At 45.6% G+C, this 27,846-nt stretch overlaps 1 long non-coding RNA gene across 1 annotated transcript; it reads right to left on the reverse strand.

The window, feature by feature from the left end:
* LOC130149298 (uncharacterized) lies at window positions 1-27,846 on the reverse strand. Its single transcript, XR_008821854.1, has 3 exons — window positions 27,615-27,846; window positions 7,642-7,751; window positions 1-2,653 (listed from the first exon to the last, which is right to left on the reverse strand). It is a non-coding gene; the product is annotated as an uncharacterized LOC130149298 (long non-coding RNA).

The following is a 27,846-nucleotide window of genomic DNA, read 5'->3' on the forward strand; positions in this document are numbered from 1 at the left end:
TTAATGTCAGTGTTTAATACAAAAAACAATAGAAATACAGCGAGGGAATCCTTATCACATATGCACCCCACGGTTTCCTTCCAGTGTGTCAGCAGTCTGCTCTAGCAGACTGGAAAATAAAAAAATAGTTTTTAAAAAAATCTTCAGAAATTACTCAAAACAATGCCTATGGTTTCACTTGCTCTGTAGCGTACATATTCTTTAAAAGTCAGCCCACATTTCTCTGTATAATCTCACCACTGGATTCTTTTTTCTTCAGCCCTGGAGGTACTCGCCCTTACCAGGCTGCTAAGAAAAGCAGCCGTGGCAGCCGTATTTGCACTTCAGGCAAGATGATAAGATTGAAGCAGCTTTTCAGCTGATGACATACAAGCAGATGGGCCAGCCCTGACCTGGTCATGGGGACCAGGCTGTCCCCTCAGGGAGGGACAGTCACCTCTACAGGGAGCCTGTTCAGAAAAAGTAATTAAGAAAAAAAAATGCTTCAATCCACTGGCTCGCACCTGGGAGGAGCTGTGCTGTTTCAGGAGGCAGCACCAGGTACTTTGGGGTACCAGGTAGGCACTAAGTGAACATGCAGTGCTATTGCAGTCCCCTATTTGGGGGCATATAGCAGAACAGCAGGAAGGAGGACCCCAAAAACCTGCCTCTCAGTGGTTTAGAACATCCCCATTTCTGCTGGCACAGATGTTCAGCCTTCCGAGAGGTCAGCCAGGCACACTTTGTAAGCACTAAAACAACTTAAAAGAAATACAGAGTGTTTTGTTTCATTTTCCTTCAAAACCTAGTGAGACAGCAGCTGCTCTGATATAACTTGTCCTACCATCTTCCCCAAAGAAGTGCAAATTAGAGCTGGGAAGGTATGAAATGCAATCATCTTGCCTTAGCAATAGGAGGCTGCTTCAGCAAGAGGAGAACAGCTGCCCCCTTTAAAAGTGTCAGCGAAGTGAGTGCTGCCAGAGTCCCAGAACAGAGGCAGCTCAGCACGGCTCCCAGGGATGGATGCTGGGCAAGGGGCACCCACTGGCCCACCCATGGGTCCCTAGCAGCAGCCAGGTGGGACTGAGTGCTGCCTGCCTGCCCCTTTTCTCCCCATCAGTTCTGAGCCAGCATGGAAAAGTTGCAGCTCCAAATTGCTGCTCACCAGACAGGGAGAGGAGATGGGACCTGCCATCAACATCATCAATCCCAACATACTCCCATCCAGCCCCTCAAAATGAGGGGCTTTGCGCATGTGTCCACCTTGATCCATCTTGGTGGTTGAATCCCCTTGACATAGGGCACATCAGCAGCATTTGCTGACTTTTGAATTTCTCTTGGACTGTGTTTGCTTTTGGGTAATCCTCACAGACCTGTGCCATGACACCCCACACCCTCACTGAGCGCTGAGGAGGGAAACTCTCCTCTGACAACCAGAGATAAAATACAGACCTCCACGTTTCTCAGGGTACTGCTGCTTTTTGCCTTCTTTCAGCAAATCTCTCCCCTTCCCATGACCCAGAGCAGCTCCCACCCTAGACCCTCCAACACACATCAGCAGCAAACGGGACCTTCTTGCTCCAGCTGCTCCCCTGAGCTCAGTGTCATAGCCTTCGTGTGGCACCAAGGTCCCTCCCTGGGCACAGTGTGCACGAGAGGCTGGAATGAAGGACCAACCAGTCTGAAATTAAAAATGAAATCTGCTTTCCAGCCATTCAGAGGGAGTAAAAACAGGGCTAACTGGCTCTTTTGCAAGAATCATTTGCTAAATGACAGCATCTCTAGGATTCTCCAGGAAACCATCAAATCGTGTAACGAACTGTTACCAGATGTCAAATCCCATTCACTAGGAAATTTGCTGAACGTTACAAAAACCAGCCCTGAGTGAATGTCTTTCTTAGGGGTCTCATCTCTGCCATGGAGAAAAGGAGGGGACTGGCTCCTGGGGACAGCAGCATGGTCCCACGCTGTGCACGGGGCTCCGGCTCAGCCCCTGGAAAAGGTCAGGCTCAGGTTTGCTAATGAGCGTGCCGGGCTCATGGCCACCTTCCCCTGCTCTCTCAGAGGATTGCAAAACCCTTGCAGAGTCAATCACATAAACAAACAAGATTTTAGGCAGTGGTAAGGAACAAAAAAAAAAAGGTGGAGAGGGAAAAAAACCCTATCCTTGAGAATCATCTATGCAGCAGAAACCCCCAAATACATGATAGCAGGTAAACACAGGAGTGTGTAAGCTTTTCAAAGGAGGCACTCTTTTATAGCATAGATGATCATAACAGCAAAATAAATCATCTTTCTTTTACCATAAAAATGTTTTACACCATTCAATTAAAACCTCTGAGATAAAATAATTTCTCCTGGGTGTTTTCCTTTGCTCTTCTCTTTCTGTCAGAAGTCATTTCAATATTTTACTATCTTAGTAATAAAAAATACATAATGGCTTGCCAGCCAGTATTATTTCAGCAGCTCGTTCACTACATGAAGAAATTCAGAACAGTCTTTTGCTGCACTTTACACTGGAGATAAAAATGTGTGCCCGAGTGCCAGGGGCTGTGACAGGAGCAGGTCATTTTCTTGGCATTGCCCCGAAGGCTCTGGGCAGCTGGGGAGAGCCAAGCCAGATTTCTGTCCCTAATGGCTGCGGGTAAGGCATTGCACAGCCACGCTTCCGTTTCTTCCCCCAAATCCACATGAAAAAAAAGAAAAAGGGAGGTGAATCAACACTTCTCACTCAGCACAAATAATAAATCTGTGCTGCCCAATTGTATCCTTTAAAACACTATATGCTTAAGTGGTCCCAAGTGGAACAACGTATCTTTCCCCTAGTATTAAGAGCAGCAATAAATCTACAATTACTTTATTACTCAGTTGTACTAAAAAATGCATTAAGCCCTTCTAGCAAATTCGAGTTTTATAAAACAATTACTTGATTCTGACATTAGAAAGAGTCTAAGTCGAATGAGATGTCGCTGGATACTTTTCAGACCACGTGTTTCATTTTGAAACTGATCTTCTATCATTGAGCTGTGGTGTCACTAGAAAGAAATTCCCTAAGTTAAAAAGGGTAAGGTACATCTAGGGTAAATATCAGGAAAAGGACTTACAGTAAGGAACTGCAGGTCCACACAAGAAAGACTTGCTTGTGTTTCAGGAATGCGTGTGTATGTATATAGACACGCATATGCACACACACATATAAATAAAAACATCTAAAATACTTTTCTGCACATCTTTTAAGAAAACTCCCTTCTGTTAGATGTAATGGTATTTTCCCTTCTTGTGCAAGAACAAAGGGATAAAAAGCCCCTTAGGAAACAAACATCCCGTCATGTCATGCAAAGGCCCCATTAATAAAGGATGAGCAAAGAGGAGGGCAGAAGATGCAGGAAACAAAAGTAGAGCGCTGAGCCTAATTAGACTGTTCCACAAAATTTCTCAGGAGGCATTCACTGAAGCTGAGGAGGTAAATATTTTATAAGGGGAGCTCCCTTTCTCTTCACGCTTCTCCTTGTGCCCTCTCCTGAACTAATTACTTGCTTTGTAGAGGGAAACACTGCTAATTTTAGCTTTATGGGGCCCTGCGTGGAAAGCAAGGGAAGTTCCCTGGATGACTGGGATTGTGGCTCACATCTGATTGCAGGGGTGGCTGTTGCTGGAAAAGGGGTCTGTGCAGCGACTTGGCAAATGTGCTGTCCTGGGTATGTGGGGTGGCCCCACATTGTGTGGCCAAGGACAGGGCTGGCGATGCAGCAGGAGCTGTCCCTGGCAGCTGGGGATGACACAGTGCCCTCTGCTTGTGTCCTCCAGTTCCCACTGTTCATCTACTGGGCCACCTTAGCTCTCCCATCCACATAAATCATCCCTATGCTGTCCCACCCCATGCACACAGGTTGGGAAAAGAAGAGACAGAGAAAGTAGCTACTGAGGAATTCAAATTGTTTAGATAGCAGACAAAGAAATAAAGACAGAGAATAAAAGGGAGAGAAGGAGGAAGAAATACTCCAGCCTTCCAAATTAAAGTCACTTAGAAATCTTTTTGTTCTTTTTCCCAAAAGAAAGGTTAAAAAAACCTACAGAAAATATTTGCAGCTTTAACAGAAAACACCTGGAGCCAGCCAGGTCATGAGGGAAGTGCCTGCACATGGGAATGCGAGGTGCTGAGCATGGCTGGATGGGTAAGAGCACCGAGGAGCTGGGGCAGCTCTTTCCCTGACCTGCCCACTGCTAATGAAAGGACTAGAAGGGGCTTATAAGCATCCAGCACAAAAACCTGGCTATAAACTGGTATTTTGGCATGTTCCCTGATGCCTCAGCATTCAGCAGCAGCTTCAAGGCCAAGGCCAGGCTGGGGGAGCATGTGTGGGCTCCTGCACGTGGCTGGAAAAAGCCTCTTCTCCGTAAGTAGCTGCCAGCAGGTTCCAGGGAGGGGAGCGGACCCGGAGTCCCCACTGAGCCCCAGCTGCATCCAAACCACAGTGTTGGGGGAGACTGTGCAGATCTCAGTTTCCCCACTGGGAGCTCAGACAAGCTTCTCCATCCTCCCAGGATGCAAGGAGTCAAACCAAGCATCTAGCCAAACCCTGCCCAGCAGTGGGAGTCTGAGGAAAAATATAGAGCGGTAGTGGCGGGTCCCTGGTACATAATCCAGCATCCCACACTGTGTGCCTTGGGACCTCCTATTCCCTCTCTGCCCTGTTCCCCACTCCTTTGAGGGCACAGCCGGAATAAGTCCTTGGGCTGGCACAGCCCTGCTTACTCTTTTGCTCTCTCTGACACCAGAAAGGAGAAAACCTCTGGGGGATCAGCACTCCCTCCTTCTCCTGATCTGCCTGGCTTTTCCCCAGCCTGGCACCTGCAGACCAACCCTGCCTACATTTTGTTCTTTATCCCAAAGGAGGGAGGATGCTATGCACCGAGCAACTGCCTGAAGCACTGGGGCGAGACCCCCGGCTAGCCCCACAGGGCTGCGCACCACTCGGTAGGAAAACCTGATTCATCCCTGCCTGCATGGCGGAGAGTGTATCTCAGTTCAGCAGACTGGGGTTCACCTTCTCATTGTCTGTGCCCAGCTTAATCCATTGCTTTTTAGGCTTCTCAGATGCTTTGCCTTCATTTGTTATCTCTCCTATTTCAGCTTACAAAATCCGAGCCCTGGGGTTCCCACGATGTTGGCAGCAGCCCTGTCGCACCTGATTTTTGTTCTTTTGCCAGGGCAGGTGCTTCTCCCCTTAGCAACATGGCATGAAGGAAACAAACAATATGAAATCAGCAATTGCAAGCAGCACACAGTTTTTCAATGTATTTTTTTTCCCTTTTCTCTTTGAAAAATACTAAGAAAATGAAGAACTGGGCTGACAAATTGATCAGTGTGTGGCTTCCCTGTCCTTTGTTCAGGGATTTTTTTGCAGTGGTTCTGTCCTCGTGAAGCCTGGCTGATCCGAAGGACTCCCTGACTGAGATGTAACATTTCCCTCAACTCAGAAAATCCGCACTGATCTTTTAACAGGATTTCCCATGGTTTGGCTATAATGTGGATTAAATAAAATAAAAAAAGCCACCCAGCTTTTCCCTTTCAGCTATGGGCACTTGCTCAGTCCAGTGTGCTTTTATGCTAGGGAGGAGATTTGGAAGCTGTGGGGTGGCAAAGCAGAGAAATGGTTTGATCTGCAAACGCACACTGAAGCTCTGTAAACTCCTGTAAGTTTACAGCACAGCTTTCTGTGCTAGACTGAAAAGCTGCCAGTGGAGGAGAAGGCATTGCACCTGACTGCAAAACACTTTCCACTGAAATACATATGCACAGATTCTAAAGAGGTGGCATCTTAGCAAGCCTCTTCATGCTAATAGCATCTCGTCTTTACTGATTATGAATAATAACTAAATACTAGTAGGAAGTGAATTTTTCCCTCCATTCTCATTCCCTTTGGGCCTCCCCAGGGTTTCCATCCCCAGGTGCTGTTCACCTTGACCTGGACTCCTGTTGGATGCATACCCCTTCTGCCGCTCCAGTAGCACCATACAGGCAGACCTACAGCTTCAAGAGCTTTCAGAAAATGTGGCCTCTTCACTAAGCCCAGGGCCAACACGATGGGCCAGAACTGTGTGACGGGGTTGGGTTTAGGGGTGGGAGCAGCCACCATGCCCTGGATGAAGTCTTTCCTACAGGAGCCTCGAAGCCTGCACACTTGAGAAAGGCACAGACATGCACTGAGACACCATCCTACTGTACCACACTCCCTGGGGACTCCCCAGGGATGATGAGCTCCATCTCATCCAGCCCCTGCTGTGATAGAAGAGATGGACAGGGCAGGGTGGAGGGCAACATGGCCTTTCCCCGCCTTCTGAGGGCCCCGGGGCACAGCAATGTCCTGATGCAGAGCTGGCCCCACAGAAAGCATCAGAGACAGCATGGTGCTGGGATCAGTCAGCAGCAGTGAGCCTGACACTTCAGATGGTAAAAATCCTCCTGCTCTTGCCCCAAAGCCCACTCCAGACACCTTCACTTTGCTGGCTTTTCCTCAAAGCACAGCACAACCAACTTTTGCATCTACCCCCTGTGCATCAATAGCTAAAAAACACCCGATAGCAACAGCCAAACAACTCCCCAGAGCACTCATTCCTGTGTTACAATTATACTTCAGGCCATATGAAAAATTCATCACTATAGCACAGCCACGCTCATTAATCCCCCCCCCCCCCCCAAGCTTTTCTTGACGCTGCTCCCTCACCCCCTTCCCCCCTCCCTCTGCATGGGTGCATAAGAGAGACAGAAAGGAGGACTAGGACTTCTCCAGTCATGTTCGTTTCCTTCCCTGTTCGAGACAACTAATGAGATCTGCGTGGGCGAATGTCTCCTGCACCGTGTCGGATCTACTCTCACATGGATCGACGCATGTGATGGGAGCACCGTGGGGCATGTGTGCATGTGTGTGTGTGCCGGATGCGCTCACGCCGAGCTGGGGGCTGTGCATACAGCAGCTGATGCACAGCCACGCTTGCCTCCCTTAAAGGTTAAATCAATCCATTATCCTTCTTATTAGGCTTTTTCAGGCTGGAATAGCTGTGCAGAAGGGAAGGGGGTGGTCTCTTCCCCTTCCTCGAGCTGTCGAGGGAAGGAACTTGATAGGATTCAAGCTTTAACCCTCATCCCCACCTCCCAGATCTCTGCCAACATGTTGCCAGCCCTCTATCCTCCCCCTCCACAAAAGCCCCCTAAAAGGAGCAGCAGTGAAAGGCTTTTTGAATGCTGGAGCACTGGCACTACCAGGCTAGCCGGCTGGGAGCAAGTTACGGACTCAGACATCTGTATCCAATGCTGATGTAAGCTGCACATTGTTTCTCGCTGCTTTGCTCCCCCATAAAAGCTTTTTCTCAGTGCTAATCTGCTCTTTTTCCCCTGGACAGGCTGGAGAGATTAGCTCTGTGCCATGTGAAATGAGCTGGGCAGGTCTCAGCCCTTCCCATCACAGACAAGCAGTAGGAATGAGCACCCACCGAGGGCTTCAAAGATGAGGTGCTGGCACTCTAATAACATAGAATTTATCATATCAAGGAGAGGAGGAGATGAACAGATTTTAAAAACACTAACAAAATGGATACCTGGTCCCACAGAAGAGAAAGAAAGGCTGAACCCATGGGTTGTTCATTTCTACGCATACTTACATCAACCACGGGTCCAGATTTCTGGATACAAGTGGATAGTTGCTTAAGGCCAATTGGTGTTTTTCTGTCATCATGATTTTGGTTTGATTTTTGAGCTGGAAATTCATCTTCTGCAACACACAATATTTCCATAAGAAAATTTAGACTTTTCCATTGTTTTTTCAAGGTGCTGTCACAAAAAAATCAAAAGCCTCAGGTTAAAACTGAATCAAAACCAGTGCTTTTCTCTTTAGCCCAACATTATTTGCTGCTTGAAAACTTCATGGATGTTTTAATTTGCCAGTCTCCAGGACTGTCAGTTCATGCATCCCCCCCAGCCTTAGGTATTTAGCTGGGTATGAACTTTTCTGGTTCCACTCTGTAACTCTTCCTTCAGATTAGGTTCTATATTAAAAGCAAGAGTTAAAATTTTATACTCAATTACCTAAGAAACAGGACACCCAGCAAAATCCATTTACACAAACCTCCAGCGAACTCTTCGTCTAAAAATAAGCTCATTTCCTGCAGTTAAACCTCATACCTGCTGCCGGAAACCTGAATCATGCTGCCAGCAAGATATCAATCTCAAAAACACAAAAAGCACCTTTGGCTTTTGAAAACTATTTGGAGATCAGTGGGTGGATCCTAATAGATTACATAAACTATCCTGGAAGGTCTACGAATGAAAATGTAGAGTGGTAAAGCCAGTGCAAATCAGAACCAGCTGGATTATCCATCTGGGGTCAATCAGCAGGAATCCATGGTCCTCCATGGAGCTCTGTTGATTCATAGCAGTTGACCCACGTTTTCCCTTCAGAAGCCTTTAATTTCAGTTGGTGTGAAAACAATGGGCAGGGTTTAACTCTGGCCTGTGGTGTTAAGAGTTCTACCCACTACAAAAAACTTGGTAGAGGCAAGACATTAGGAGTGCTCCTCTTGGAGAGTGATGGATTTCTCCTACATGGACTGTTCCTTGGTGGGCTTCTCACGAGAACAAAATCACCTTCTTACAAAGTTAGCTATTGTTTAGCCAGAAAATTTGAACGTGCCATTTTTTATGAGGCATGGTACCAAGCGCCTTTACTCAGCTCCTTGCATATACCCAAGTACAGCTGCTCTCTTCCCTTCCTTCAGTTCACTCTGTAATTATATCACATAAAGGCAATCAAGTTCCCTTGGCAAGATTTATTCAATTCATCCTCCTGGGCCTAATCTTCTAACCCTACGTGAGTTTATTTAAGGCATCACGATTGGAGTGCTGGAGTGCCTCCTTGCCTGTCATGCAGGGCTTTGCACAGCTTCTCGAGGGAGACAAGTAATGCCACTGTCTTCAGGCGGCTGGTGGGAAGGAGATGTGAAGGAAGTGGTTCCAAACCCACTCTCCTTTATAGCTTTCCTCTCCTCGGGCACAAGGTGGTTTTGGTGGCCAGTGACTCTTTACCCACTTGGTGCTCTTATGCTCCGTCAGAGGCACGGGGTGTCTTCAGGAGACCAGAGAGAGGTGCATCTGCAGCTCCTCCTGGCCTTTATCCCAGCCACTTTCCATCTAGTATTTATTCCATTCAGGTCAGGGAGTTATTAATCGCCAAGAAGTCCTGTTCATCTTTTTAGGACACCACTTCTGCTTTCGGTTTTCTTCACCGCCTTGCCACTTTTTCAGTTGCTCACTCTTTCTGGGCTGGGTAGCATTTGAGGACTGCAGGAGGAGGTAGCTTCTCTCTCCTTTCTCATTGGCAATATCTGGTTTGATGCAGGTTTCCTTTTCTTCTCACCACCATCGTGACTGCATCCAGCCCTCAGCTCAGTAATCACTGACATCCAAACAGGATGTTTATGAGCTAATTAAATCAATAGCTTAGGGTACGCAGGTCTACAGATCTTACCAGGTCTTTCCCTCTTCCGTGCAAGAGTTTTTCTACAGAGTTCTTCTCACACACTACTTTTGAAGCCTTGATAACTCCCTCCCACCTCTCATATGGCCAAAGGTGAAAGCCTTTTATTACTGCAACACAATGAGCAAAATATTCCCACTGTTGGACATGACAGCTTTGGATGACCAGTTCTGCACAGTTCACAGGTCCCTCCTCATGAACATACCAAGCTCCATTATAAAACTAGATCAGCATCTTGGTCTCCTTATTTCCATGTGAAAGTCATCCCAGAGTCTTTCTCCTCCCATGATTAGAAAAGGTCAATTAATGTCTAGCCTAAATTACAAGGCTGGGTTCTCCCACACCTTTGTTCTTTACAAAGTTTTCTATTCTCTGTACTTACTCTCAGCATCTTCTATTAGGAGCAACTAGTGCTCATTTTGGTGGGAAAGGTGTCTCTTTATCAGCTCCCGGCAGTCAGGCGGGTCTGGCCCTGGCTGACCTTCTGTACATTGCCTCAGCCTGAAATTCCCCTTGAGAGCCAGATCCCAGGACTGTACACAAACTCCAGTGAAGGTCCTCTCAGTCCCTTGTACAATGAAGCAACATCACAGATGAAACATTTGAGGAACACTTCTGCATTTTTTTTAATCTCAGCTTGTTTATAAGCTGCACTTTGCTTTGATCTTGGACAGTGATTTCTATCATCCTTTCCTGAGGAGGATGCAGTGTGCGTTTAAACAGGATGTGGTGTGTGTGTGCACATAGCACTGAGATAGCCAAATAAATGATGAAAGGAAAATAAAGAGGCCAGAGCACGGTGTTTGAAGGTTTCCCTTTGAGGCAGCTTCACCTCACCACTTGGCAGGCAGCTAGTCATTTTATTTTTTTCTCAGTGGGATTAATTACATGGCAGGCAGAATTCAAGGAGTGAGATGTCAAAACTTTTAGCTTTAATATGACTTGTCCAGGTCAACACAACCCAGCTGAAAATCAGCATGTGTTATACAGCATGTTCAGTGCCTTACAGCAAGACCAACGTGACAGTAATGGGCACGCTACCCCCGAGGAGTCTCAGTTCTTGGGCTCTCCCTGTGAGCATCACTCCGTGCTGCATCCCAGCAGAAGTATCTGGCCTGGCACACACTGTCCCATTTGTTTGGTCTAGACAACATGAGTTCTGTGACTGGAACTGATTTGCAGATGGAGGTTTTCTCCTCTTTGCTTATACTGTGTCATAGGTATGAAGAAATTGCAGGAGAGTGGATAGACTGGCTGTGCCAGTCCTGCAGGCGTTTCCAGTGCTGTTTTCCCAGCAGTCCAAATGCACTAGGCCACAGTAACCCTGGGGTGTCCCATGGGAATTTCCCAGGTGACATGTACACAGGACCAGTGGTAGCTACACAAACATGGGGAGCTCACACGGGTCACCTGCCCAGGCAGCTGCTCCTCAGCCCCTTGCTAAGGAGGCCACTTGCTGTTACCCACAGTTTACTTCCACACATAACTGGCCATTTGTGAACTTCTCTTTGCCATGGCAGACTCTGATTTATACTGTTATGTGATGCATTAATTAACAGCAATTTTGCCTTCATTCGAGCTCAAAGAGAGCAGCTAGTGAAGCATTCACACATTCATATGCTGCTTTTGCAGCCTGGGGAGAGGTGCTTGCCTGCTCCCCTTTCTGAGCTGCAGCCCACTTGCGCTGACCTTGCTAGCTCAGGGCACTTTGCCGGTGGCTTTTCTCATGTTCCCCAACTGGAAGGACTGTTGGTCTGTTTTCACATCTTACAGTATGTTTATGTGCTAGTGCTATTTTTTCAGTTGGTTTCCCAAGGAAACCAGGCTTACGTGATTATCCTGTGTTTGTGTGTGTGTGAGAGAGAAAGAGGAGTAGTCTCCTTTTAATAACTTTTAAACCTGTTGGGCAGTTGCACCCAAATTAGGCAGCAAGGTTAGAGATATCATCTTCTATAGACGTTATTTTCACCAGACTGCATTGAAAGTAAACCCATGGCATTTGTGTCCATACTGAGAAACAGCCTCAACCAGTGGGAGCTTAACTCCACTGTAGATATCAGAGAATCCACCCAAAATGATCCAACTGCCCAAGTGAGACCAGTTGCCTTGTGTAAAGGAAAATGAAGTGTGTGAAGTATTTATGCAGTGACCTTGTGCATCACATATACATGAGAGGGACAGAGCTAGTGAGAGCTAGGCTGGGAGTCATGTGGGGGGGGGAACCTGATGCAGCGTACCAGCCAGCGTCTGCCTCTTGAAATATCGATTGAAAACCCAGGTTTTCAAACCCTAACACCGCTGGAAGTCTGAGTCCTTTGATAAACACCAAAATTGCCTCAGGGCCCTACAATTCAAAAATTAGAGCCTTCCTGAAGAATTCCTCTTTGTTACCCTCCTGACAATGCTTCACTGGCTCTAGGAAGCAACCGCAGACAGCAATCTCAACGCTGCAATTAATTTTTTAACCAGCTTTCAAAGAATCTTTCAGTCAAGGGATCTTCCTGGTCTGCCATGTGCTCCCTTTCACGCGGGCCCCAGCTTTGATGTTTGAGGGGGAAGGCTGCTGGGACGCGAGGGCAGCAGACAGTGGTGTTCGGTTGCCTGTGTAAAAGGAAATGAAGAAACAGATCCAAAGTGAGAAACAAAAAGGGTTTTTCCAGCTCAGAAGTGGGAAGTTTCAGCAGACAGAACAAAGAGATTTCTTTCCTTGCCGGTTTATTCTTGGGCTTTCAGGCTGTCTTATTTAGGTTATATTCCAATACACACTGAGCTTGGATTAAACTGCTTTCCCTTCCTCCTATTGACAAGATGGCAAAGGCTCAGGGCGCTACTGGCCTGTGCAGTGAGCAGCAGCTCTGCCGAGCGCTTTGCTCACCTGACACACCCCATTGAGTCCAACAAATTCTCTCCAAGGCTGTGCTAATGCTTTCTGCCTAAGAGGGGATTAGGATGGTCTGCCTCAAACTTCACACCCCCCTCCTGCCCTGCTCTCTCCTTCCTGGGCCCCGGCCTTTGCAATAAGGAATAAATCACTGTAAAGTTTATCCCGGCTCGTGTTCTTTTGCAGTAGCAGTGGCTTCTGTTGTTTAGCCATTATGGCCAAAAAGTTTATTTCCAACTACGCTCCTGGCGCTCCAGTGCAACCCCAGCCCTTGGGTTTGCTGTGGCTTGACACAAGCTCACTGAATGGCAGCTTCTAAATACACGAAGCTCCAAACAGCCCCATATTTTAGCCTTAGATGCAGGCAGGGAGAGCTGCGGATGCTCAGTGGGCAGGCGCAGGCAGAGTTCAGGCTCCTGGATCTCAGTCTTGTCTGCCTGGCTCTTTGCCACTGATGGTCCTGCTCTCTCCCTTCCCACTTGGTAATACTGGGATTCAACTTGCAAAGTTTAACTCTTTTGTTGTGTTAGGAGGGAATATTAATTCCAAGTCTCTGCCTGTTTGTCCTGTCAGCTCCGCAGCCAAGCTAGCAGCAGAGGCAGGGCTGTCAGCCCCCTCCCCTCGGCGCACTACACGCAGCCCCCATCCCGTCTCACGTCATCAGAGCCCTCAGAACTGTGATTTCCTAGCTTTTCCCAGAGTCAAAGATCACAATAAGACCTTGGTAGATAGTTTCTGCATTTAAATCTTGCAATTAAAATTCACAACTCTGCTGGCTGCTAAAAATCAAGGACTAACAGAGTTGCTGGTGTTATGATATATTGTAAATTTTTCCATCCCTGCTTAATCCATTAGCAGGGCAGTGAAAAGCAGCTGGTTGCCTCTGTTCAAAGAAGCTTTGTGACTTTATTCCTGCCCTTCTCAGATGATCTGTAGGTATCAACCCCCTTTTCCCCCACACTAACAGATGAACATAGTGTAACCTCAAAGCAGTTAAGTCTCAAACTCTGTTCAGCTTGGGAGATGGTGGCTTTGATTTTAGACTAAAGAAATCTTTGTGTGTCCAAAAGCTTGTCCCACTTCCCCCCCTGCTAGTATGTACATGGTCTAATAAATGATGCTGTCTCTCCCTACAAACTTTGCTGCACTTTATCCTCATACCTCCAACAATACTGTTTCTGCTGTGCTGATGTTGCTTGGTTTTTTTTCAGCTTGGATGGCATGTTTTGAATTTACCTGCCAGGTGGTTGCTGTGATGGATAGATTTCCACAGAGGTAAAGGCTGAGCCAAGAGGAGGGAGAGGAAAGCCCTGTGCAGCTTTCCCCAGCACACAGGGGGAGACTGAGCTGTCACTGCCATTAATCAGAAAGCTGTCAGCACCGAAAGCAACCACTCCAGAGACCCACTTCTATTACAGAGGGAATAACAGCCCTGGGGAAGAAAGAGCCACAGATAGGAAAGGCATCTGCAAGGGACTCTGCAAATGCAGCAGCACCCTGCTTCTGGTGAAATTTAGGGGCTGGCTTCATTTTGTAATGAGCAAAGAGATTATTAGAAAAGGAAAGTTGCACTGGATGGAGCTGATAAGGTGCCCTGCACATGCATGAAGAATAATCCCCAGCTGCCACTCATCCTACTGTCCTGAGCACTGAATTCCTACGGGGAAAGCATGGAAAAGTGGAACCTCAGTGCCCACCTCTCTCAAGGCAATGGTAACAACTTCATGTAACCTGTACTCAAAACCTGCCTCACTGTGTCAGAACACTCAAGCCTCACTGGGCTGCAGCAGAAGATGGTGTAAAAAAGCACTGCACAGGCAGCTCTGTGTCTTTCTTATGTTGGTAACACATCAGGAAAATACTCCTCCAAGCTATACTAACCTACCAGTCTGGCAGCAATAAAGTATTAATGCTTGCAAAATGCATAATTTACCCATATGGAACGTTTACAAGCCACACTGATTTCTCATGAGTATATGCATATGTTCATCTAGGTACCCATGCCTATATATTTAGCTGTATTAAAAAAGCCGTACTTTGATTGCATCTGATTTGTTGAGTGATCAAGCTCACTTGCATCTATGGCTCGTTGTTGTTATTTACCACTTTCCCAATCTGAGTCATCTGCATTCTTTATTAGTAATGATTCCAGATTTTCATCCACGTCATTGACACAAGTATTGACAAGGCACTGGGATGAGAAGCCATCCCTGAAGGCCAGCACTGGGCACACCCTCACTTCGTGCTGGCTCTCTCTCATTGATTATATCCAGAGATCTATTTCCATATGCTAACAACGAGCTGCAGATGTTTTTTTGCCAAGGATTTCAGGGGAGGTAAAACTCAGACTCATGTGAGCTGTCACAATTGATTCCATAAATTGGATTGTGTTGAGTTTTTGCTCAACTGCCAAGATTTTGCACTGGAGGTAAGGCAGGGCAGAAGCAAACAGATTTCATCTAATTTCATGGGAAATTTACTTCTTTTGGTGGGTTTTTGCAGTGGAAGAAATGCTCATATATAAGGAAGTGTAAGCAATCAGCACACTCCTACCATCCTTGTCATTGCCTGCAACATCTATAACCTGATGAGCAGAAATGTCTTTCCAGGTATCATGGAAAATGTATCAAAATACATTTTATATTGTCCAGAGAAATAATTAACACAAGAATAAATTTGGCCTTGCATATGTTTTTTCTTAGTAAGTCATTGAGCCATTAACCTTGAGAAGGTCAATACATTGTCCTTGTTGAATTCAAGTAAAGCAACATTTAGAGTAATATTTAAAGGCAAAATTTATTCATAGTTTCTTAATACACTATTGGTTCCTAAACTACAACACCAAAGTAGCCTTTCTGCTTCCCTTGCCACCTGCCCAGCATCCCCATCCTCTCCTCCCCTCCTCAGGGAAATGAGATAAGATGACTGAAGAAGTAGACAGGCCCATCTTTCATCTAAAGAAAGCCTGAGTGATGCAGGTAATTTGGAGGCAGATTTATTGTCATGGTCCAGCACAGACTGTGCCACATTTTGGTGTAAAGTACAATTTTTCATCAAGGCTTACAAGCCCTATTCAAATTTCACTAAGTCACCAAATAAGTGCGAGGGTTCCTATAAGGTCTTGGATCGGGCACTCAATACAGGTTAGTATTGTTAAGGCATAATTTGATGGTGCCTGTTCCAAAGTCACTTCAGTATCAGAAAAATATTCTCATCTGGTTCACTTTAATCAGCCAGCAGTCCAGGACAACACCTGGAGCGGATACCAAGCTATGCAGAAAGAAAGAGGAAAATTAGAGGAAATTAGAGACATCTTTGGAGAGCTCACTGGGAAACAAGGCAAATGCAAAGGCTGTCCCGCTCCTCCAAGGATCAAGAACAAATGCCTTCCTCTTCTGTAGCACAGACACGAGTCCCTGGACTCTGATTCATTCCTAGACCCTGCCTCATCCCTGGTCTACTTTGAAATCACCCTTTCCTGGGTGTAGTCAGATCACCGCCCAGTATCCTTATGTAACTGGTGGGACAGCAGGCACTGAGCTCTCTGCAGATGGCCCAACTTTATTTTGTTACTCCCTGTACTCAGGACCAGTGCTTGCTTGTCTTCCGTTCTCTGAAAAGGAGAATCAAGAATGGCGTTTCACTGCCCTTCCCAGACTCAAACCCGGCCACTTTGGGATGCCACGGCCATCTCCAAGGCATCCCATCCTCCCTCCTCTTGATGGACATGGGGAAGCCAATGGGTCTTACGTGTTGCATTGGTGTTCTGGGGATGTGACAGCAGCATGGCCCAAACTGCTGCAAAAACCCGGTTGTTTTGTGTGTATGGGCAAAGTCTCATGGGTTGAGACTGTAGTCCAGGTGCTCTTACAAAGTAAGTAGAGCCGCAGGGCAGGAGGGAGAACTGCCACGGGGTGCTTGCGTCATGTCCTCTCCTGGAGGCAGTCTCACCCATGGAGGCTTTTGTCTCCACACCCACGAGGGATTTCGCCCATTTCAGATGGGAAGAGCCAAGTCTTCAAACTGAGAAGTTCTGAATGCCAGAGGGGAAGAAACAGCTTTAGTGACCTGAAGTGCTTTCCAAACTGCACCCCTAAAAAAATATCCCCTTTCAAATAAGACAAGTACTGAAACCAGAGATTTTTCACGGCCTGAGAATGAAAATAATTGTTAAATAAATAATTTGGGGCTATAGGACCATTGTATGTAAGTGATATGAAAATAGGGTTTATTTTGATTTAGATGTTTTTGTCATTTCTTCTTTTAAGCTAAAATAGACTCTTTCCTTTGTCCTACATATTTTCAACTTATTCTGAACCCTAAATCAAAACATTTTTTGTTTGAAAAATACAGATGTGCTTGTTTCAACAGTTTCAATGCTTCCCCCCAAAGGAAATGGTTTTGAACGGAGAAATTTGTCAAATCAGCTCCCATCAACAATTTTGGCTTTAATAAATTATACTTTCCTAATGGGAAAGAAACCACAACAACTAACATTACACTAAAAAAAAAAGAAATAAAATCCTGACCAGTGACCAGTTCTTGATGTGGGGAACCTGAATTACAAGGGGCACACCTTGGGTTTGAGTGACCTCGTCATAAGTTTCACAGAAACCAGTGAAAAGACTAGGAAAATGAATGCAAGCATTGCAGGGATCTGGATGAAGACTGTCTTGGCCAAGTTCAGTGTGCCTTGGTCTCCCCATCTGTGCAATGAGGGCCACAGCAGTTAGAGCAGGGTCCAGCTGGGGTGAGGACAGGAAAGAGGGCAGAGGAGTTAGGAAGCTACACAGTGAGAACACGCTGCTGGATGAACTCTGCAGAAGATGCGGTTCACAGCACAAATTCAGATGTCTGTCAGCTGGGTGCTGGGTTAGCAGCTACACCCGGAGGCACAAAGGGTCTTGAATGGTTTCTTTTTCTCCAGAAACTCCTGTGCTCTTATATTCATTCTAAGCAGAACAAAACTAATTTTGAAAGCCCTGAATTCTTCACTCACAACTTCTTGCCTCCATTGTATGGAAAGCAAATATATATTCCAGGGCCATGACTTCTAATGCCTGACTTGTCCCACGGTGCACAGAGCATTGCAGAAGACAGCTCTGGGTCAGGGAAGGGCACTGCTCAACTTTGCCAGTCAGTCCTCACCCCAGGATCCTGGAGAGGAAAGCATCTTTTACCACACTCTGCCTGCACAGCTCTGGGCTTTGCATTGTAAATACTCTGCGGAAGTGATTCCTTCCCTGACAAAGAAATGAAAAAGTGTATTTGCTTAGGAAAAACAAACTTGTGTTTGCTGTCACAGAGGAAAACTGCAAGCTAAGATAATATGTCACTGTTTTGTTATCAGGCCACATAGGCGAAGTCAACAGCAGCTTATACAGGGCTCGTCCTTGAGGGACCCCTCAGAAAAAACTACTGGTGAGAAGAGAAAGGGACTGATCTGCTATGCTTGTTGCCTGGGCACAGGTCAACAAATAATGAATTTTGTGCCTGGAAAATTTAGGCAAAAATGTAGGAATGACAGCTGTCAAGAGGGAAGGTGAAGTGTGACAGGATCTGCCTGGGGCACTGCGGGATCTGTCTCCAGGGCTCTTTGTTTCAGGCTGCTCCCATCCTTAGGGATGGTATCATGGAACTGTAGAATTGTTGGGGTTGGAAGGGACCTTAAAGATCATCTAGTTCCAACCCCTTGCCATGGGCAGGGACACCTTCCACTACGCCAGGCTGACTTTGAACACTAATATAGAATAATCTCAAGGATAATCTAGAGACGTCTCAGGGTCCCTCCCAGCCCCTTTTCTCAAGGTCTATAAAAGGTGTCTGCTATAACCAAGGCTATAATGTTTCTCATTTGGCTGTTCTGTCCATGGAGGGACTTTAGGAGGGTGCAGAAGACACTTTCAGCCAACATGAGGCAGCCTGGTGATTCAGGGCAGGGAGAACTTGTGGGTGGTAAGATGTGCTCTGCAGACATTTCAATGCTTTGTCACTGTGCTGCTTTAACTCTTCCACAGCCTGTTGCACATCCACAACACCCAACAGTTGCAGTGCCACTCCCTCGCATTTTTTGTGTGTCTTCCACAAATGTCACTGTTGGTCTGGGGAAAATCCAGCAGCCAGCAGAGATCCAGGAAGCCTCATCTTGTTGAAAAATGCTTGGATTTTTAAGGGGAAAAAATCAAATTACAACATGACTAACCTCACAAAAAACACAGTCTTGAAAACAGTCGATCCCAGATTGGACCTAAAATCTAGTGTGAGAATGGAGGTGGGACCCACAGTATAACTGGTTAATACTTTGCAGAGGAGAGAAATGGAGGCAAAACCCTAGGAACTTGTAAAGTACAGGCTCCTCACAGAACATATTCTGGACAGATTTTATTTTTTTTTTTGGTAGCTCAGGACCAGAAGGGACCCAGTCTATAAGGAATGAGAAAGCAGTCATCACTGAGGGTGAGAAATAATTACTTTAAAACTGCAAAGTAATGTTAACTAAGATGAAGAGGCAAAACGTGGTGCAGCCTTGACAGAAATCTGGATATATGTTGCCTTTCACAGAATTACATGGGTGACCTCCACAGCTGTAAATGGAGTGACAAACAGCAAACAACTCAAGAACATAAAAAATAACACTGAGATGTCATTAAACCTGAAGTAAATAGTTGATGAAGCAACTCGAGCAACCGCTTCCTCATCAAGAATGCCACAGTCCTGACCTTGGCAAGAAATCAAGTGGACCCATCCAGAATAATCTTGCTACTTCACATCCAGCATAATTTGGAAGTTATGAGGTAGTCACGTCCTCTAGTGCCCTTGTTGAATTTCCATTTATTAAGTGGAGTATTCAGTATCATTCTCCCCTTTTCATGCCACAACTTCTTGTTAAAATACGAAGGTGGAATGGAAGAAAAAGTCTCTGTGTAAAATTCTGGCTGAAAGATCATGACCTCAGGAATAAACATCTGTCAATTGAGGAGTCATACAGACTGCTTAGAGATGGGAAATGCTGTGATAAAGCTGGAAGAGTGCTACAAAACAAAAAGCTGCACATATAATAACTTGGTTATTACAGAAGCACTTGCCAACTGCCTCCTTTGAAGAAATGGCTTGTTCAGTCTTTTGCAGAGATAAGAAATACAGGAGCTGGGCCCAGAGGTGTGTGCAGAGCCCAGTGGACAGTTGTGGGCAGCCTCCACCCAGGAGGACACAAACCCAGGCGTTGGGATGGAGGCCAGCCCAAAGCGAGGTGTGACTGTGGGCTCACTCTGCTGATGCAAGGACGACAGTGTCCTACTCTTGGCTCCCTGCTAGACCCAGCCTCAGGGCAACCTTTGCAATTGATTCTTTGCCTTGGGCCATTTCCACATTGCAGAGAAGACATGTGTTCACATACCATGCAACTGAGTTCTCCCAAAGTGTCTGCAAAGCTTCTGCAAAGCACCACATCAATCATCTCCTACTTTTCTACTGCTCCGTTAATGAACAGAGTTATTGGTATTTCAATACTGTGAATTAACAGAATCAGAAAATTAAATTATTCAATCCACAAGTGGTTTTGCAGGTTCATGGTATTCTTGTTCATTTAAGTAAAGCCATTCTTTGAACATGTTTGGGCAACAGCATTGCTACTGTAGCAGAATAATTGCTGTAATTGTCACAAATTGTTAACTCAGCAGGTGACACAGTGAAGTGCAGTTTGTTCAAAAATGAGATACGTGAACCAAGCAGCCCTGGAAAACAATATACTCCTCTGAATAAATATCACAGGAAGCTTTACATTTCATCCTGCTCTTGGTAACTTTGGATGGCTTTAATTTTAACAGTTGTGCATTCAATTAGCAAGTAAACCACCTGCCTGAAGAAGACTGGGCACAGTCAGTCATCCTGTCTGCAGCACAGTCGAGGCTTGCACTGAAGCTGACTTTGCTTATATGTTTTTACTGTATCTACATCTGTGCTCATTTAAGTACAGGAGCTGCTGAAAGTGTCAGTCAGGCTTTGCTGTGATTGCTGTACTCGTCAGTGATGTCTTGATAACACCAATAACCTTCCTTCCCCCACTCTGTGTGCCTGCACTATATAATACAAGGCACCACAACAGCTGTCACTACCTGGATTTCTCGTTTGGTCAAACCATCACACGCACTTCCCATTTGGTAAAGTCATTCTGTAAAATTAAATGAGAAGAAATCTGGAAACAAAATCTCCGTATCTAAAAGCCTTTTTTTTAGGGAAGGTCAACTCTATGTCTAAGCAGATGGAGCCCTTTTTCATCTAAAATTTCTGGTAGTAAACAGATAAGGGTAACAGTCTTTAACTGATTTTACAGCTCCGTGCATGTACCTAATAGTGAGCAAAGGATTTCCTGCAAACTCCTTCCTCAGGCAGTGGCTATGGAAGGTTGAAATTTGTCAAGGTGATTTTCCAATTTTAAATGTGGGGTTTTTTTCCCTCCTGAAGTCAGACATTTCCATTCTGATGGATGTTTGCTCATTTTCTGATTTCTTTTTTAGATATCACATCCCCACTGTTTCCAGAGGACAAGGGGGACAGCTGACTAAAAACAAATGATTTATTTTTTTTAACTTACAATTTACAAAAGGAAGACATGTCTTTGTAATTATAATCCCCCCGACCTCTTTTACTGGTGAATTGTTACCAGCTTTGACAAGTTTACTGTGACAGGGAGATCTGCTGAAGAAATGTGATGTTCCATACAGACAGATGACTGAAGATCACCTTTTCCCATTTTTTCCCTTATGAGGTCTCTTAAGCTGCCACCCTTTAGTTGCCAGGTGGGTTGTATGGTGATCATCTAAGACACAAGCCTAAATTCCCAGTGAGTCTGGAAAACCTTCTACAGAGTGCTGGCACTGCTGGCTGGCTGGAAAAGGCTGGAGGGAAGGCAACGTAAGAGCTAGCTCCAAGGCAGGGGAAACTCCTCATCGGGTTGTACTCTATTTGGAGTTCTGTTGGAAATAAAGTGGTGCTCTTTCTCCAAAAGCGATGTGCTTTTAAGAAGCCAGACTCATCTGAGCTAATCCAGTGCCTGCACACATGACAGTGCAAAGGCCAGATTCTCATTCCTCTCATTCTGGGGTAAGACAGTGTCGTGTCACAGCCAGGCACTAATGAGAGCAAGTTTAGGGTTTGGAACTTGCTTCAGGCGTCACAGTGTTTCCCATAAGATTCCTACAGACACTCTCTCCGATAATTGCAGGGATGATGTTTTACAGTAATGATGAAATATTGCTTTTGAGAGTGGTGCTTTCACAAATAACAGCAATTGTGTTCAAAATAGCAATTCTGAGGCTGGCTGTGCAGGTAAATTACCCGAAATATCTGTAAAGGCAGTCAGATAAAATAACTGGAACAACACTAGGGCTAGTATGATGCTCTGGGGGCAGCTAAAACACTTCTTCCCATAAATCCTTTAAGTCCAACTTAATAACTTCCTCGGCGAGCTGACAGCCCTCCCCACAAGGACTTTTTCTTTAAATTTCTTAATGTGCAAAAGTGAATATTTGATTTCATCTGACAACAGCAAGACAGATGTTTCGCTTAAGGTTGGGAATGAGTCAGGTTCTTCTCTGCCTTCTTTGCAACCTGTCCTTGCCTACTTATTACAGGAGTAACAATGCCTGCAAGCATACACACAGAGGTCAGCTGGAGGATGGGGATACAACAGCCATGACCAAAGGCTATCTGGGCAACTCTTCACTCGGTTAGATCCAGGTATATTAGTTTATGAAAAGGAGTCAACACAGCTTATCCAAAAGAGAAGGATAAACTGTATTTAAACAGCTCAAAGCTTCCTTGATTTCTACTGCCTGGTGCTTTGCTTTGGCTGGCTCTAAGCCTTCAGAGTGGCCCAGCCACCAGAAAATGAAATAAGGCTCCATTCAGGAAAGTCATTCAGACTGGAACATTTGCTTCCAGTCCTGCAAAACTGCTGGTGCCCGAGCAGGGAGTATGGACAGCTTGTTTTTCAAGAGAAGAAAACCACCAGAGATGTCAAAAGGGAAAGGCTAGGCAGAGTGGAACTGTTCTCTGTACCGTTATGAACCTTGTGTAAGAAGAGTTAAAGGACATAAGATCCAACAAAAACAGACATAGTCTGGAAATTAGAAAGTTTTTTGACTGTCAGAGGAGTGGATTTTTGGAGAGTATCTTCACAGCAATAATGAGGGCAGGCTGTCAGATACATTTATGGGCAGGTTTATGTGACACGGCTGCTTGCAACAGCTGGGGTTGGTCACCACAACCCAGGAGGGCTCCTTTGGTCTTATGGCTCACATGCCCTGCGCTGGCAGACGGGAGCCCAAGGAGGCTGTGGAAACACAGCCCCCAGTCCCTCTGTGGTGATCTGCCCAGGGACTTGAGATTGACTCCATCTTTCATGCACACTTCTGAGATCAGAAAAAATTATAAGTCCTGTAACAAGGATAGTGAAACAAAGGCAAAGCAGGGAGGCAGTTTACAGATACATTTATTGTCTGTGCACTCTGCCTCTTACTCTCTATTTTTGAGCTTGCGTGAACAGACACTCAAGACGGAGAGGAAATGGAGTCGCTGCTGTGCTCCTGCTCAACTCCCTTATTTCTGACTTCTGTTCATTTTTATACAGGACCAGGAGGAATTTGTGCCCTCTGCACTTTTCTGGGATCTAAATACATTGTACACTTCATTCAAACTGCAACAACCCTCAGATATTGGTGCGCCCCCAAGTCAGTGCTATTTATTCTGGGAGAGAGTCCATTTTGCTTTGGACTTTGCTTTTGTTTCTCTTGGAGCTGCATGACATTGCACAGCTTTTCTAAGGATAAGATCACAGACTATGCACTGTGAAGATTAAGGGGACTTGTTCATGGGGATACTGTGGTTTTGTTAATGGACAAAAAAGGAGATTTTTGTGAGCTCAACTTACATACAAAATGAATGTACATTACTGTATTCTAATTGCAAATAGCTTGGCTGGGGCTTTAAAAGCCTTTCATTCCAAGTCCAGTGTTTGTCAAATGTCTTTTAATACTAACCATGGTCATAAAGTGCACATTATTATTGTTAATACTTACAGGAGTCTTTTCAGCAACTGCCCTGCTCCCACACAGTCCAGCACAAATACTCTCCCTAGCATGGAGGATTGGAAACAACATGAATTAAAAGGGACCCAGATAAGAGGAAAATAACTGGTTTCATAAAGACTGTGAAGACTGAAAGAACTCTTAAAAGGCTGAAGACCCAGAACTGCCTAATCTGAGTGCGGACACCCCCTCCACTCCCCATCCCGCAATGCTGAACTTGCAGAACTTTACCCTTACCCTTCTTTGTCCCTATTTTAGGTTTAATTTTCATAGGCGAAAAAAACTTGCTTCATTTCACTCACTGGATTTCATGCACCAGAACAGCAGGGGAGGGTTTGGCTTTTCAGTGCTGCCAGGGAAGATCTGTCTTGTCTCATTCTGGCCAATGCTGGGCAGAAGACCCTGGATGAACATCTCGCAGCCACCCTTCCCTGCCCACTGCCAGCACATTTGTGAAGAGCAGAACTGCCGTTAGCCTTGCTACACAAGCTCCCATGTAACTTTGATTGTGAGATCCCCATGTTCAGAGATTAAGACAGAAATCTGGATGAAATTCAGATGTCTCAGTCTGTGAAGGATTAGGACTTAGGGTAATGAATCCCACTGAGAGTGGGATTCCAGTGAGACTTCAGCGAACTCTTAAGTGTTGACATCACTTTTGAAAGTACTCCCAAATTGCTGCAGGACTTTATAGTTTCAGTGACTTGACCAAGGCCATGAAAGAAAGCCTGTAGCACAGCTAGGCATTAACTCAGGTCCTCTAAATCTCTGTGAAGTCCTTTAGATTGTAAAGAGCTTGATTAGTGCCATGCCCCATGTAGGTCTTCAGCTCTTTTTCTTAACACTGGGTTAAGCCTCATCCCACTATTATCTCTTTAGGAAGCATTATACAGCAGTAAAACAGTAACATGTAGAAAAAGATTAAAACCCCTTAGTGTTGTTAAGTGGTTTAATTAGTTGTGAAACAGTTGAATAAGAAGTCTCATTTTGGGCTGTGATAAAGAACACTGATTAGCAAATATTTACCTGGAGGAGGTTGTGTGGGCACAAGAGTAGCGGAGCTGGGGAGAAGCAGGCAGAGGCAAAGGATGAACTAGAAGCCACTCAGTGCATTACAAACACAGCGGGTAACATCCACAGCCCTGTTGGGTCATCTAACTCCACCACAGCAGAATTACAAATGGAGTTGAAATTAAATATAAACCACATGTAATGTTATTCAGCAAGCGTGATACAATGCAGTGTAATAGCCTGATATTGTATATTAACCCTGGGAATTAGTAACCAAATTGCCCATGCCAACAACAAACAAATATCTGGTCTGTAGGGCTGAGAGAAGAGACGTTCTTGCTATGCAAAGTCATAATCTGATCATTTTGCAAGGGACTTTGGAGATAAACAGCCCAGGAAAGAATGTCAGTTCTATCTACATACATTAGTGCAATTTACATAAATTACTTGCTGTGAAAGATCAATATATGATTTTGTTCATGGCTCATATGTCTTCTTCTCCTGTCACCCCAGAAGTGAAGCAGAGGGTGATCTGTGTGTCAATGCATGCATGGTCTTGTCTGGCCAGGCTGATGTCAGCCCCCAGCTCTGCCCCTGCCAAGACTGGCCAACCTCCAGTCTAGGCTTTTTCTCTGGGCATTTAACATACTCTTCCAAGCAAATTAAAAAGTATAAATTTCTGCTTACACTACACTCAGGCACTGTGTCTGAAATCACTTCAGCTGACAATGTCAACCATGACCTCTTTCCTCAGCTGTACAAGGCCAGCAAGGGCAGACTGAATGTTTAAGCTCTTTGGTTTAAGTTGGGAAAAAAGCGCAATTGTCTGGAAAATGTGAGACTGCAAGAAACTGTGTGATAAGATTATGAATGCCACAAACTGTTTGCATGAAGTGTTCAAAAGAAATCCTATGTTATTTTTTTCCGGCTGAGAACTTCTAATTGGAAATAGCCTCTCCCAGGCTTGTCCAAACCCTAACGAGAACTGATGAATCCAACAGGAGCAGGGGGAAATCTCCAAGCCAGCAAGTCCAATTCTCTCCTTTCACAATAGCCTCATTCAAACATACCAACCTCTACCTTAATGTGAGGCTTTGGGTACAGAGGGACTTCAAACTTCCTTCTAGTCCTTAAAATGGACAACCTCATTTGTCCAAATATTTCTTGGCTTCTAGAGAGATTAATAAAACAGTAACCTGCATGTCAGCAATTCTCGGGCTGTCTACCACTGTGCCTCTTACTGTAGCAGCCCTTGTGGAGAGTATGTCTAGCTGTGCCAGAACCAACCTGCCTTTCAGATGTGCGGAGATTTCCTCTCCTTTTTGCAAGACTTAAAACCTCTCCTTGAAACCTGGGCTCCCTTGGCAAAGTATTTTAGCCTAGGTTCCCCCTCCCCTTCACTCTCTTGACTGCTGGTCTAGCAACACAGACTCTTTTACCCTGAAACTTTCTTCCCCTAGCCCCTTAAAAAAATCAACAACAAAAAAAGCCAGATGGCATAGAAATGCCAATGCTAGTTTAATGGTAAATGTGAGAAGTAAAACAGAAGAGGGAAAAGCAAAGAAATTTGTAAGCAGTCCCACTCCAGTCAAAGCAACCCAAGGAAGCAGGTTCTCCAGAGATGTAGTTCTTCTGGAATCAAACATATGGCAAATAGATTTTCTATTTTAAATTCACAAGCAAATGTTGGAATTTTCAAGCCAAAACCAATACACTATTATTTTCTTTCCACCCAGCAGTCATGAGGGTCTTCTACTCTGTTTTGCTACAATTACTGAAAGGGCCAGAATCGAAAACTGTGGCCTCACTGAAATCAATGGCAAAAAAATCCTCAAGTTTAACAGAAGTAGGGTTTCAGTTCAACCCTGGCAGACTTTCACACTCAGAGTAGCTGCTCAGCTTTGGCATACTGAAAGCAGCAGAATCTCCTGTAAGATCCTGGTGGCATTATCATGACATTGACGACCCCATGCCCTCCCTTGGCAAGCAAGAATTGACAGCTCACTCTAATTTTAGAATAAGTTCACTGAGTGGACATTCTTGGGACTTAAAACTAAAATCTTCACACTTCTAGCAAACGTACGTCTCCTGCTCCTCCCAAGCTGACCACACTCCGGCATGGTGGCACTTTGCATCGCAGAGAGCAGGTGCATGTCAGCGTGTCACTTCCCACATGCCACCTCTCAGCTAACATCCCTCTCTGTCAGATGGCAAGTGTGATCCTCATTGGTACCAGGTTCCTGTTAGATAATATTTATCAGCAACACCTTCCTTTCCACAGCATACGCAAGCTCAGAGCAGCCAAACTGCTAATTTATCCTATAAGCTGAGAGCCAGCGAAGCACAGGGCCCTGCCTCCATCCCGGGAGCCTGGCAGCGGGTCCTGCCTGCTCCTTTGGCTTTTTTCCTTTCCACCAGCTGCCTTCTAAGCCAGTTTCCACAAAAGGGCTGGGAGATGCTGGGACTGAGCTGCTGCTTTCCCCCAGCCTAGCAGAGGCTGCGTTTCAGACCTGGGAGAAGGCATCACCCTCCGCTGACTTGAATCTGATGAATTTCTTATTAAAATTATTATCAATTGTATCTGCACTCAGGACTAGGCTGACAGTTATAAAGCATTCTGGGGTCCTTTGGGAAGAGAAGCACTTTTTAAATGTAGGATGGGGTTATTAACGATAAGGAAGGCATTATAAGTATATAAAATTAGCCTGCTGGAGACACCCACCTCCTGTTCCTTATACAGTGTGACATCCTTATGTGTCTCAGCTCTTATCAACAAGGAATATAATTTCATTAGTAAATTAGAATAACTCCAACTCTCCTAATTATTAATTATTTCCTATAGCTTGTTAAAACCAACTTAGGCATTTAAAAACTGGCTGGGTAAAGACCACAGCCAGGCCTCCCCACAGCCCCCTCCCTCTGGCGTGCCTCCAGCATGGCCCCCAGCCTCAGCGGCGCGGCCATGGGAAGCAGTGAGACCCGCTGCAGCCCGGCCTGAGAGAAACCTGCAGCCCGTTGTCACCTGAAATCTCCATATTTACTTTGAAGCTGCAGGAAAACGGCTGCCTAAGCACAATCCCGGCCATGCACAAGGGTCCCCTGAGCATGCTCTGGAGCACTTACCAAGCAGGACAGCTGCTGACTAGGACGGAGTAGTGTTTTTCATCTGGGGATGTTTTTCAGGTTGGTCTAAAGGGAGCAGAAGGAAGAGCTGCTCCACAGCCTGACCACCCTGCTGCCATCCCGCCCAGCCCAGGCAGCACCAGCTCCCTCACGTCGCCGGCCGCGTCCCCTCGTACAGCTGCGTTGTGGGTAGCTCTTTATTAGAGAGGGGCGCAGGCTCCCAGGCCTCGCT

This window comes from Falco biarmicus, chromosome 4 (assembly GCF_023638135.1).
Source record: "Falco biarmicus isolate bFalBia1 chromosome 4, bFalBia1.pri, whole genome shotgun sequence".
Lineage (NCBI taxonomy): Eukaryota > Metazoa > Chordata > Aves > Falconiformes > Falconidae > Falco > Falco biarmicus.